Below are 13,364 nucleotides of genomic sequence, written 5' to 3'. Positions count from 1 at the left end.
TTTGAAACTGGGTGTAAACTTCAGATTTAAACTTGGTACTAACAGGAAATACAGATTAGAAAGTACAAAAATCTAATGTCAGATTACGGAAACAGGAAAAGGTAAAATCAAATTCTAGTTTGTTAGGCAAATATTATACCATAATATGAGGATGAGAAACAGGCATTATTATTATCATCTTTAAAACTTGTCAAATTATATCTCTTCAGTAGCCACTTAATAACACAAAATCATTTTATGGATTGGAACATACTTTTGAGTTTCGTGTGTACTATTGTCATTAAAATTATATTCATTATTACAATTTTAACACAATCGCGTAAATTCTTGTTGCATATTATTCGTTGATAAAATATTTAGACTTTAAGGAAGATGATTAAGAAACTTTCGGGATCGCAAGAATTTTGATCAATTAATTAAATAAACTTTGTAAATTTCAAGTCTTGTTCGTTATTGCTCAATAGCTTTTCAATATTTACTACTATTAGGAAACAAAGCACCATACCACAATCATTGCGCTCATATTGCGCCCATTTCTTCAATGCTAACATTCAGCAAATGTTTCGCTTTAGATAATATACATTTTACGTTCAATAATTAAAATTCAAGTGCACTGCAGTGGTATGCAGAGAATTTGGCATGTTTGAAATAACATAAATATGTGAGTTCTGCAAAGTCCTCTGAGAGCGGTATTGTACTGTATACTAAAATCAGTTTGCTGTGGCTAATAGATACTTGTATATATTAACACGAAATATAAATCGTCATATTATCTGTACATTTAATTGAATATTTTAGATCATTTTTATATACGAATAATAACAGATATATTAACTTTACTAACAATACGTCTCCGAAAGATACATTGCAGAATCTACTGTTTCCTTTTATTTATTTCTATGACTAGGCCTAGGCTATTCACTACACTATTTATTTCTATAGCTTCACACTGGATTTGAAATATGATGTAAACATATACAGGGTGAACTTTGTAACTCTTAAGCTAATACGTAGAAAACAGTGAAATCTTGCACCACGCAAATATAGAGAGACAGACATTGCTTGACGTACTCCGCGATATAACTAGATTAACAATATATTTAACCCAACAATAATTATTTTTAAATAGCGCTACTTCAGATTATTACATATTTCAAATCTACATGTGAAACCAAAACATATAATACCAAATTTATTATGCAATGTTTCAAACTAAGGACACTACAATTTCACAAACATCAAAAAACAACCAAATTTTGGAGGATTCCGCAAATGTAATAACTCAAGTAACTTGAACATTGTAATGCACATCCAAAGTACTTTAGTGTCTTACAATCATCATGTGACGAATCTCGAACAAGTAGGAAGAAAGTTGTTCTGAATTGAAAATTTGACTTCCTTCAATTAACTTTATTTTGAAAAACAGTGTTTAGATAAGTGACACATTCAGTTCCGTAAATGATTTTCAATAGATGTAAAATTCATAATGACGTTCACAGCAATTTAATATCTCAGACCATTCCAAAGATATAAAAAATTGTTACATTTAATGTATTGCTTAAAATGGCATGTTAGCGGGAACCTTTTAAAACATATTTTGATCTGCTTTGCATGCATAACATTACAACAATTTGTTCGGCAAATATAATTACAAGTTCTCGGAATTACCTAATTTAAACATTTTTGCAAGCTTTACTATTATTTACTATATCACCAGAACGGTTTAACGTATGGAATAAGTGTAAACAGCATTATGATATTCACATATATTAAAATCCATCTTTGCAATTAGTTGAGGTGTTTATCTATGTATCACATCTTGACATAGCGGCTTTTGGAAAAGTAAATTTTTCAAGCTTTTGCAACTCTATTCCTATTCACTCTAAATCCGTCAGATCATGATCGTAGTATTTGACACAAAAGTGATTTGGATATACATCCTGACTGCAGTCTTACTTGTGTTATCTCTGCTGTTGTGGCCGCCAAAGTTTGCATGTTCCTGTTATTGTAACGTCCTTAGTTTGCAACAACGAATAATAAGTTGATATTGTAAATTTTCGTTTAATATGATGTAAATTTGAAGTATGTACTAACCTGACGCAGTGCTATTTGATAAGTATAACTTACTGTTGAGTTGGCAAAACTGTTAAGCTTGTGTTATCACTGCGTGTTCTGTCTATTAGTTTCAAAGTTAGAAGATAAATGGTTTATCTTGTATATATAACATGACGTCGAAGAAGTTCAGGCAAATATTAACAAAGAAAATATACTTTCACATACTGTTTAAATGGGAAGTAGCTTTCAACTTATAATAAAATGCTATAATATATCCTTAATAATTTATATGGTTTAACCAACATTGTTAGGCTCGTCAAGTCTAGGAGGCTTAGGTGGGCGGGTCATGTAGCTAGAATGGAAGAAAGTAGAAACGCTTTCAAAGTCTTGAGTAGAAGACCAATCGGAAAATGACCATTAGGAAGACCTAGGCGCAGATGGGAGGACAATATTAAGATGGATCTCGCAGAGATTGAAATACAAAGTAGAAACTGGATGCAGTTAGCTAAGGATAGAAGTCAGTGGAGAGCTTTTGTGAACGCGGCATTGAACTTCCGGGCTCCATAGACCACAGAGTTAGTTAGTTAATATATCCTTAAATATGATATTTAGAGTTAAATGTGAGGCCAAATATTTGATTTCCAACTTGAAACCTCTCATATCTTTGTATATTAAAAGCCAGTTTTAAAACAACTACTAGTTATATGTTCTACTATCGATTTGATAGTACCAGATAATAGTGTCAGATTTAACTCTGAAAATTTTATATGATAGCTAACAAACTGATAGTTTATCAGAAGATGGCAAAACTGTCCTAAATCTATTTCATATACAAGATGTTCTTCATAGTTTATCGCGAAATACGTTGAGTAAACCATAGGATAACGTAGGCCTTTCCGCAGGTTAAGAAACATTTTTTACTGTTGTTGTTGATAGCAATGCAAAGCGATGTAATGCTAAACGAAATGTTGCATCAAAAGAGCAAATTATAAGTCAATCTTCCGGAATGCGTACCCAAATTTCATATTCTTTTTTTTCATCCTGGAAGTAAATCAAATGTTTAGCTTATTTTTATGTATTTCTCTCGTTATTTTATTTTATTTAGATAAGTTTATCGTATACTTAATTTTCTTATTTCTTTGTAAATTTATAAAGAAAAACACATGAAAGATGTAAATATATTTATTTTGAGCCATTCTCTTACAATATATTTTAAGAATAAAGTACTGGCATCTACATAGTATAATATACCATGTATGTTTACACTAAAGAAGAAAATTAGTAGCTTTTAGGCTGCGTTATCCATTTTTTAATGCGTTGCTTTCATTTTGATTGTAGATGAAACTCTGAGAGTTTTGTGAGGCTGGAAATGGAAAGTTAAGCAGAACTGATTTCCTCTTCTCTATGCTTTGTTATATTTTTCTACTGTCTGCCTCCTTATGTAATTATATATTTTAATTGGTAGTACTATACTTAGGTTAGGCTTAATCCATTCATGCAGATGATGCAAGTCCATCCTCTGAAGATTTAATTTAAAATCTTTGATTATATTTTTGTAGAAGTAAGCTAGTTTCTTTAATTTTTTATATATATATATTTTTTATTATTTTTTTATATCAATATTTTTTTTTATTATTATACATTTCACTTTAATATTTTTTAGATCTTTTTTTACATTACAACAATAGTTTTTATTTTATTTGAATGCTAAAAATCCTTATGTCATATTTTTATTATTAACTTCATAAATACTACTGTCATATTCTGAGTAGTGCTGGATGTAAAACCATTCTGGTACTCTAGTCTTGTAACGAATACATTATTCATGTTCGACTTCAAGTGAAATTAACAATTTAGTTTTCTCTGTATAGGTCGTTTTTTGCCATTATGTAAATTTAGTCGTCTTAGCACTAATATATCAGCTTTTTTAATTTAGAAATATTTTTTTCGGTGTATATTATTTTGGTACATATTATTATACGTAAGTTAAATTTCCTCTGGTTATTTCATATTTTGAAGGTACATCCTAAACAAGTGCAAAATGCTATTCAATGTTGCAATAAATAATACTTACATTAGAAGTAAAGGTAAGCAAGGCTAATTACTACGCTAATGTCCAATAGAACGTGAAAGCAGAATGGACCCTCATGAATCAGTGATTGCCAATAGTTATGTTCTACTGAAAAGACCGCTTGATACTTAGGCAAAATCTAGAAATCATACACTACACTAGTATACATAAAAAGCGATTTCTATTTCCTAGACCTATCTTTTACATTTTAGTTCTGAAATTTTTGTGTAGCAAAATAATTAGATCTCATGATTATAGATTTAACGTAACTATATTATATTATTGTTCATGAAACTTCAAGAAAGTTATTTGTAACTCTTTTAAAGTTGTTAATGAGTAATGTTTCATATACATCCTATTTCACAGTTTCATATTAATAAATAAATCTATTTCACTTTCGTGCAATATATCGTATTGCAGTATTGAATAAAATATTTTTTTCGAGATTACTAGCTAGGTGTGTATATGCAATAGGTGTTGGGTGAGGATAATCGATTAATTAAACATCAACGTAAAGATCCTAACAATATGTTTAATGCGAATTCTGCTTTTATAAAGGAATAGCGTTTTGAAAACAATAGAAACCTTCGGCTAATATATACGAAAAATGATTTTTCCATAATGATTTTTTTAGTAAGATCTTATAGGACATACTTGAATTCTCGTATAGCATGGTCATTGCATTTTATAGGTACTTATTTACAAAATAAAAATAAATAATAAAAAAAAAACATAAAATTTTAGAAAAACACGTAGGTATTTTGTAATAAAATTATTCGTTAAAATTTTAACATACGTGATCATTTTATTTTATATTCACTTCCAGATTTTGTAAGTCTCTGTAAATTCTATGCCTGCTTTTTAGTAACTCCTGTTGTATGAAAATTAGGACATTATTGACTAGCTTTTGAGGGACTTTACTTTCATTTAATTTAAATGATTTTGAGATTCGGAGAATCCTGATCTCTATTATCCTTTTCAAATCATAGTAGCATTTAGTAATAGCACTGTTAACCGTGGCAGAGAGCAAACTACTTTTAAAGAAATACACAATTTTTTCCTGAAAATAATATTTTCTATAATAAGAGTTACACTGCTGCAGTTAGATAGGAACCCACTCTTGTTCGTAAGTTCAATTCCAAACACACCTGAAATCCTGAAAGCAAACACACCTTTCACAAGTATCAAATAATTTCAAAGAATTATAATCGTATTTGTCTCTTAAAATATTTTTATGTTGTATGATTTTACGTTTTCGCTCCTGACTGACTTCTACCTCCAAGGAATAGTGAACATTGGTAGACAGAATAAATTCATAAATAAAATTTTAAAAAGTTTAAACACCATGGCATGTTTCTAAAAATGTATTAACTTTAATGAAAATCTATCGTTAAAACATATTTCTTTTACATAAGTATATTTTACATAAAATATAAAGGCAAATCAGAGAAGTATGTGTCAGAAGCATATGATTCCGTACCTGATAAGGGAATCCGTGGATATGAAGTGTGACACATGGTAACGGCTTTGCTTCATTTAGTTAAAACCAGCAGTGCTCTAAAGTAGAGGAAGAAAGTGGAAGTACAATAAGAATGTGTTTCGGAAAACCAATAAGAATATGTATATCAAGATTGAAGTGACACGTTATCAGGGACTTCGTGAAAATACTTTTGCCAAAATGAAGAATCAAACTTGCTGGAAGTCCTAAGACACAGGACACGTTACCATTCGTGCCGTATGTCGGTCCCTACAAGACATGGGTAAGGATTAACGCACTGACAGTTTATGAAATCTTCCACAAATGTAGGAATAGGTGTTAGAGATGGTAGGCAACTACCTTGAAGGAAATAACAGGTGTTCTTCTACTCATAAAACCAAGTACGAATTACAACATAGGCATTACTTTTATTAAGCCCTTGTATGTGGTAATTATTATCGCTATGACTCTGAATTATCTCTGCTAATTTTTTTGCCACTTAACTATTACGCCTATTGCTAGGAGCTTTCTGTTTCATAAAAATCAGAGACTTCTTACGAAATTTATGTTGCAACTTACGGTATTTTACTAATTATTCTTCCAACAAATCGGAATTAATCATGCTTTAATTAAAGAAAATTACCCCTTATTGCACCAAACTGAAATATTTCTTATGACAAGTGTTATTGAGGTTTTCTCTGTCATATAACGTATTACGTATATACGGAAAGCTCTCGCCTTTGCTAAAAGCAGTCTTGATTCGATTCACTGTGAGATCACTCAGTCGAACAGGTGAAGCAGCTTTTTCAGGTCATCTATCCTAAATGAGATTTTGCCTAGGCTTTCTTCACTGATACCAGGCAAATGCCGGAAAATACAGGTCTCTGGTCGCTACCTCCCTTTCTTCCGCCTTCTCCAAATAGTGTGTGTTCTTCCAAAGACATTACCCCCAAACGGGATGAACTTAAAGCCATAGATACTGATAATGTTCAGAAATATGTGTAAATAAGTAGAATCAACACTGTATATTATTTTATGAAATCGAGGATTATATCTAAAGCTAGTGAAAAGCTAGTCAATAATGTCCTAATTTTCATACAACAGGAGTTACTAAAAAGCAGGCATAGTATTTACAGAGACTTACAAAATCTGGAAGTGAATGTAAAATAAAATGATCACGTATGTTAAAATTTTAACGAATAATTTTATTACAAAATACCTACGTGTTTTTTAAAATTTTATGTGTTTTTATTATTTATTTTTATTATCTAACACGTGTACATATAGAAATCTTTAACTTGTGGTTGATTTTACGCTGTAAATTTCTACACATTTCAACTGCAAGAAATGGGCTTATTGTCTAATTAAAAAAAATATGAGTTGATTTTAGTTTAGCGTCTCTTTCAGCAGCGAGGCTATATGAGACGTGGACCTACTGATTAATGGGGAATCCAAATCACATGAGCTCCCGCCGGGAATCGGACCCGGGTCTCCCACGCCAACTAATTTCAAAGAAAGCACACGTCCAACAATGAACGTTATTGTTATACAAAAAAAGACACAGAAGTGAAATTGATACCGAATAGAAGAAGTTACTGAACTTCAGTACTGTACTCTATTATCGCAGTCGCCGTTATCCGTTAATTTATCGGAGCCTATTAATGAACTCGGCCAAATATAATCACTCTAGCTATTATCGAAAGAAAATTTTTAAAAAATCCTTACGTGGATAGGATATTTCCTAAGGCTATATCTATAGATAGCCACCGTTAACTTCGCCGTTACACCTTACTATGTTAATGGATTGTCTCCACTAAGAAACTTGCCCGAAACAATTGCTCTAACAATCCACCGTTAAAACAGAATTTAAACATTTCCTTACATGTATGGAATACGGGAAATAGATAGCCACCATTAAATTACCCGTTATCCGTTAATATATTAAGTGTCCACTCCAGTAACGAAATTGGCCAAGATGATCGCTCTTGCTATCTGTTGCGTAAAAATAGAATTCAGAAATTTTCCTTCATGTATGGGATATGGGGTATAATTGCCACCGTTAAAGTCGCCGTTATCCGCTAAGTTATTAACGGGTTAACTCCATTAACAAAATCAGGTGAAGTAATTACTTAGCCATATATTGCAAGAAACAATTTGAAAATGTGTAACGATTCACAAGTTATAGTTACAGAGTTGTGGATGGCCTAACGTACGAAAAACTCAATCTTATAGTAGATCTCCCTGTGTTCTCTTAGTAAAGAAATACATAAATCATCCCTTAATTTGAAAGATTTTAACACTAAATAATAGTGATGTATGGGAATCTTTAAGAAAAAGTATACATCATACTGAGTTAAAATCGACTCCAACTTTCAACTTAATATATATTTCTGTGGCTTGGGTATAAAAGGTTTATTTATTTATTTAACAATCACCAGATACAGCTAAGAGGCCATTTTATACTGGATATTCAACATCATCAACAACAACAATGGAAAGGATTTGGGAAGGTACGCCCAGGGCCTGTTTAATATGTACCATCACGCCATTTGCCTGGTAGGACTGAGGGAAACCCTGTAAAACCCCAGTCAGGGTGGTCGGCAGCGGGAATCGAACCCACGACCTCCCAAATGCAAAGCCAACGCTCTACCGCTTGAGCTACTTCGCTCGGTTTGAGTCAAAAATGAGATATTCTTCAATTTTAACGTCTATAAATGGATGTTTTCTTGTGCAAGAAGAGCAAATATCAACCGAAATAGTTTGGAATATATACCACTCGTATTAACATTTGCTTTTCTTGTACAAGAAAATATTCACTTATAGGCGTTAAATTAGACGAACATCTCATTTTTACCATAAAGTGACATTGACCCTTTTAGATCCAAGCCACAGATTTTATCTCATCCCTCTCCCGTTCCTTGGTAAATTTCTACTCAATAATAGACCTATTTTCTACGGCTAGTATATATTGTCACATTTTATTTACATGTGATAAATTCAATCTCTTATTCTTGGCTAATTTAAACACCAAACATTAAGAATGATTGGTAATCTTAAAATAATATGTGCATCATTCATGAGTTATAGTGAGGATCATGGACCAACGAACGTAATAAAAGCTCAATCTTATAATAGATCTTCTTGTGTGAGCTTAGTAAAGAAATAAATAAATCATTCCTTACTTTTCAGAGATTTTAACACCAAACAATGCAGATATATAAGAATCTTTAAGAAAAAATATACATCATGCTGCGTTAAAATTAAATAAATTTTACTGTGTTACTATGGAAAATTATCTTTATTACTTTATATATATATATGCCATCCTCTAACTTAGACTATTTTTTAAAAATCCGTTTTACCGTCAATTCCTTGACAATTTCAACCCAAATAAAGTGCAGAGTGTTTATTTTCTCATCTCCAAATATGGATCAACATAGTTTTTTTTAACTTTGCTCTTGACCTCTTTAATCACCTAACAGCAACGACGATTGGAAATCTGGAAAGACAATATATGTCATATTCAATTAAAATTTAATAATTTTTACACAAGTTACCATGGAAAATTTATTTTGTTATCGTATTATATATATATGCTCCAACTTCCAACTTAGGATATACATATTTTATTCCTTTTAACTTTACTTCTTGGTAGAGTTTTTACCCAAATAATAGGCCTATTTTCTACACTCAAAATATTTTGCCACATTTAATTTACATAGAATAAATTCAATCTCTTATTCTTGCCTAAAACAGCAAGCAATAAGAATGATTTGTAATCTTAAAAGATAGTATATATCATATTGCATTGAAATAAAATAAACTTTTCTATGTTACTGTGGAAATTATTTTTATTATTTTATTTATATATGCAAGTCTCTAACTAAGTATATTTTTAAAAATCCCTTTTACCGTCTATTTGTTGACAGATTTCAACGTAAATAACAAAATATAGGTTTATTTTCTCGTCTTCAAATTTTGTTCAACTCAGCTTATATTTCCTTACGCTTGACCTATTTAATCATCTAACAATAAAAATGATTGGAAATCTGGAAAGACAATATACGCCATATTGCATTAAAATTTAATAATTTTTTACGAAAGTAACAACATAAAATTATTTTCTTATGGTATTATGGATATGCTGTCCCTTGGAGAGATTTTTTGTCTTTAACAATAATTTTTCATAGACTTCAACCCAAACAATTATTTTAGGCTCCAAACATCGTGTTTTTTTTAAAAAAATGCAAAGTGTAGATACATCCACTTTTATTTTTGATCGATTTTACCACTAAACAATAGAAATAATTGATAATATTGAAAGTAATGTAACTGGTATGACATAAAAATCGAATTAGGTTTACGAAAGTTACTATGGAAAATTGTTTTATTCTGTGCAAACTTTTAACGTGGGGTAGAATTTATTGCTTTTACCACATTTCAAACCAAAAATGCTTGTTTTCTAGGCTACAAAGGATGCAACCATCACGTTTCATTAAATCGGATAAATTTTACTAAAGTTCTTTACTGACAGATAGACGGACAAATGCTAAGATGCTTGTATGGTAGATATCTTCTTACGCTGGCTTCAATTGTATAATAAAACTTGTTTATAAATGTTAATTATTATTAACGAATTCAGTATAGAACGCGACACCTTAATAATAATACCACGTGTGATCATTTTAGGAGCAAAGTTCATTTTGATTTTTTTTAATTTTCTGACGAATAATTGTTTTTATATTGACGAATCAAGAAAAAATTTTTAGTGGCTGCATGTTTTAGTCATGGACTAAATCAACAATACATTAACACATATTAGGAGAAAGCCCATCTCTCTCTCTCTCTCTCATTCTTTCTCTCTCTATTTCTAAGTTCATGATAGATGTCATGATAATATTGTCATAATAGATTTGCAATGACCTGGCGTATTAAAATCAACTACTACTAGCTTACGAGATTGAAGTGCTTATTTACAAACAAAAAAAAATGTTAAACATTGGATTCGACCATATGTCGTTACCTTTGCATCAAGCAACATTTTATTAATCTTTTCTGTAAGTCACAGTACGTGATTTTAAAATTATTTGTTGGTCTAGTTAAATTTCTTCCTCTCCAAAGATGTGATACGACTATATGTACGTCTTGGATATTTTCGTACAATTCATTGCACACATCCCTTACATAATTCTGGATTTAGTTATTTTCACTTTATTTGCACTATGAATTTCGCGATGTGATTGCTCTTTTTGTTACACCAGTCTGCTCGTTTTATTTTGGACCAAAATGTCATTTTACCGAAACTTTGTTGTAACAGTCTTTAATATTTCTAACAGCCTTTAATTGGTTTCCAACAATATGCAATCAGCTCTCGTTGACATGGTCGAGATTATATAAGAATTTTCACATAGTGAAGACATTCTGTTCCTTTCTTTAATCTTTTATTTATTTATTTATTTATTTATTTATGTGTGTATTTATTTATTTACTTATACGAATAGCTTCTGTTACAACACATTGTCATTTTATACTGAAACATATAACAGCGGGAAACAAAAGCTCAGCAAGAGTAATGTAACAACAGTAATGCAGAAAATCAACAATACATTAATACATATTTGTATAACAAGATTCTAATTTTAATGTGACACAATGGTGATCGGAAAATTCTTGATGAGTAAAGATATATATAGTAGCTGGATGTCCTTCTTAGCATCAGGCCTAAATACTTCAAACTTATTCAAAGTATTCTTATCATATATTTTCTCCCTGTATACATATTAGTAATCATACAACTGTAGTAACCAGTTTATCATCTTTACATAATCGTAGATGGCAATGGGGTAAGGAGTGTCGAAGCTAATTTTGTTTTCACTTTACTTGATAGAACTCTCTGGAAACAATAAATGTGTAGCTATAAAACAAGGCTTCACCAGTTTAATTGATAAATAATTACCAGAGATGATGAAAATATGTAAGAATATAGCTTGAGAATACATATTCTATCTTCAAAATTTATGTGTTAAGAGCAACTTCAGTGTTGAAACAATTCATTCATCCAATTCACTTACCGACGTCTAGTCTAGACCATAGTGGAAGAGTCCAACCAATGACTCTTTTGAAATTCCCAATATTAATAACATATCTGGCTGGAAATAAGATAAAACCTTCTATATATTCCATCCATTTTTAGATGAGAATCAAATTCTTTCATACGAAAATAATACAGAATATATAAGCATATGAGTTGGAGTAGGCCTACTTATTCATTCATTACCAAATTTCTATTACATTCTAGATGACAAGATCAATTTTGTTTAGAACATCTACTTAGATGTACTTGTTAATTGTAAGTATACATAAACCATAAAATAAATCTTTAAAAAAAATATGCTAGATAGGAATGTCGAATTTTGAAATTCACTTGAAATGAAGCGTTTAACCAATGTGTTTTCTTTTTCATATTTATATCTTCAACAACATATTTTGCTTTCCTTTCGCCATAAACGTAAAATTAACCGTTTGCAACTTCTTGATAAAATAGATAGAAAATAAGCACTTTTCTTCCGACGTTGTAACTTATTACATAATAGATACTTGTTTGAAAAGATGGGGTCATTTCCTGTCCCAGCAAAACATAATTCATAATGATTAGTAAGAATAAAGAAATGAAATAAAGTTTAATTCAGTTTCGAATGAAGTGCTTTAAAAAATCATAGCTTTCACACTTAAAATAAGCTTAAATGATGAAATTGTCTAGTTATTTCAGAGACACTTCAATCAAATATTCGACAGCATTTATTGAAGTGAGCGTAGCGATCATCTACCATCTGATCTGTTTGTGTCTATTTGTTTCTTGATACGCCCTTAAGAATCGCCGATTGTAACACATTGAATCCGACATCATTTAAATGCTCTTCTGTCTATAGGTAATATCTTAGAAGAAAACCCGTATATTTGATGTTTTCCAGAAGCTAAGTTTACACATTAAAATCGCGAATTATATCAAGAAATTAATGGTTACATTATTGCTGTTAGACACTCAGACATTTTTAATGTTCATGGAAATATTTCTAGCTGCTGGTCATAGTAATAATTCCATCACCGGGTTCGAAATATTAAAGAAAGTTGGTGTGAGATTTCTTGAACCTTCTGAAATAAATATATCTAACGATGCAGCCCATCAAGAATAAATAATAAGATGTGAAATTCACCAACTGTTAAAAATTTCCACGTATACATACAAAATATTTCTCAACCGGGCACAGCGGCTCAGTGTGCACCGCTCATCTCTGGTACGTGAGTCCCTGGTTTGATTTTACACCGTGTGGGTTTGCGGTGGAAACATTTTGTTCGTGAGTTTTCTCGGGAATGTTCGACTTTTTCTCACGTTCCCATTTCAATATTTTTTTTCGAAATCATTCAATTTAATTAATCATGCAACTTTTTTAATCTGCAGATCATAACCATGTGACAGAAAATTCATAAATTACAATTTTTAAAACAATTTTCAACTGTGGGGAAGTTAATTGAATTTCAATAAAATAGAAGCTATATATTCTTTATGTCATTATGGCCATCCACATTGGTTGCGATTCAAATAGTCCAGCGATTAGCGGATTTAAGCTCCCTTAAAGTTTGAAATTTTCTTCTGTAAATAATATGATGGGAAAACTAATTTCGTTGATAACGATACGTCAAAATTATATGCGATCTTCTACGTAACCTTGTGTATATATTATTTCAAAGCTCACAATTATT

At 30.8% G+C, this 13,364-nt stretch overlaps 2 long non-coding RNA genes across 6 annotated transcripts in view; one reads left to right on the top strand and one right to left on the bottom strand.

Moving 5' to 3' along the window:
- Positions 1-13,364, top strand: part of LOC145664342 (uncharacterized) — a 361,655-nt gene that overhangs the window by 193,252 nt on the left and 155,039 nt on the right. The window lies entirely within an intron of this gene.
- LOC145664340 (uncharacterized) overlaps positions 1-13,364 on the bottom strand; it is a 513,034-nt gene that overhangs the window by 372,094 nt on the left and 127,576 nt on the right. For 2 of the 4 annotated variants that reach the window (XR_014127396.1, XR_014127398.1), the window contains exon 1: positions 8,966-9,097. The exons of the other annotated variants lie outside the window; for them this stretch is intronic. This is a non-coding gene — a long non-coding RNA (uncharacterized LOC145664340). Of the gene's footprint in view, positions 1-8,965; positions 9,098-13,364 lie in introns of those variants that run through there. 4 annotated transcript variants of the gene reach the window in all.

The sequence above is a fragment of the Thermobia domestica genome, chromosome 11 (assembly GCF_964235325.1).
Source record: "Thermobia domestica chromosome 11, izTheDome1.hap1.1, whole genome shotgun sequence".
Classification (NCBI taxonomy): Eukaryota; Metazoa; Arthropoda; class Insecta; order Zygentoma; family Lepismatidae; genus Thermobia; species Thermobia domestica.
The sequence above is the reverse complement of the archived record's forward strand: the minus strand, read 5'-3'. Positions and strand labels throughout refer to the sequence as shown.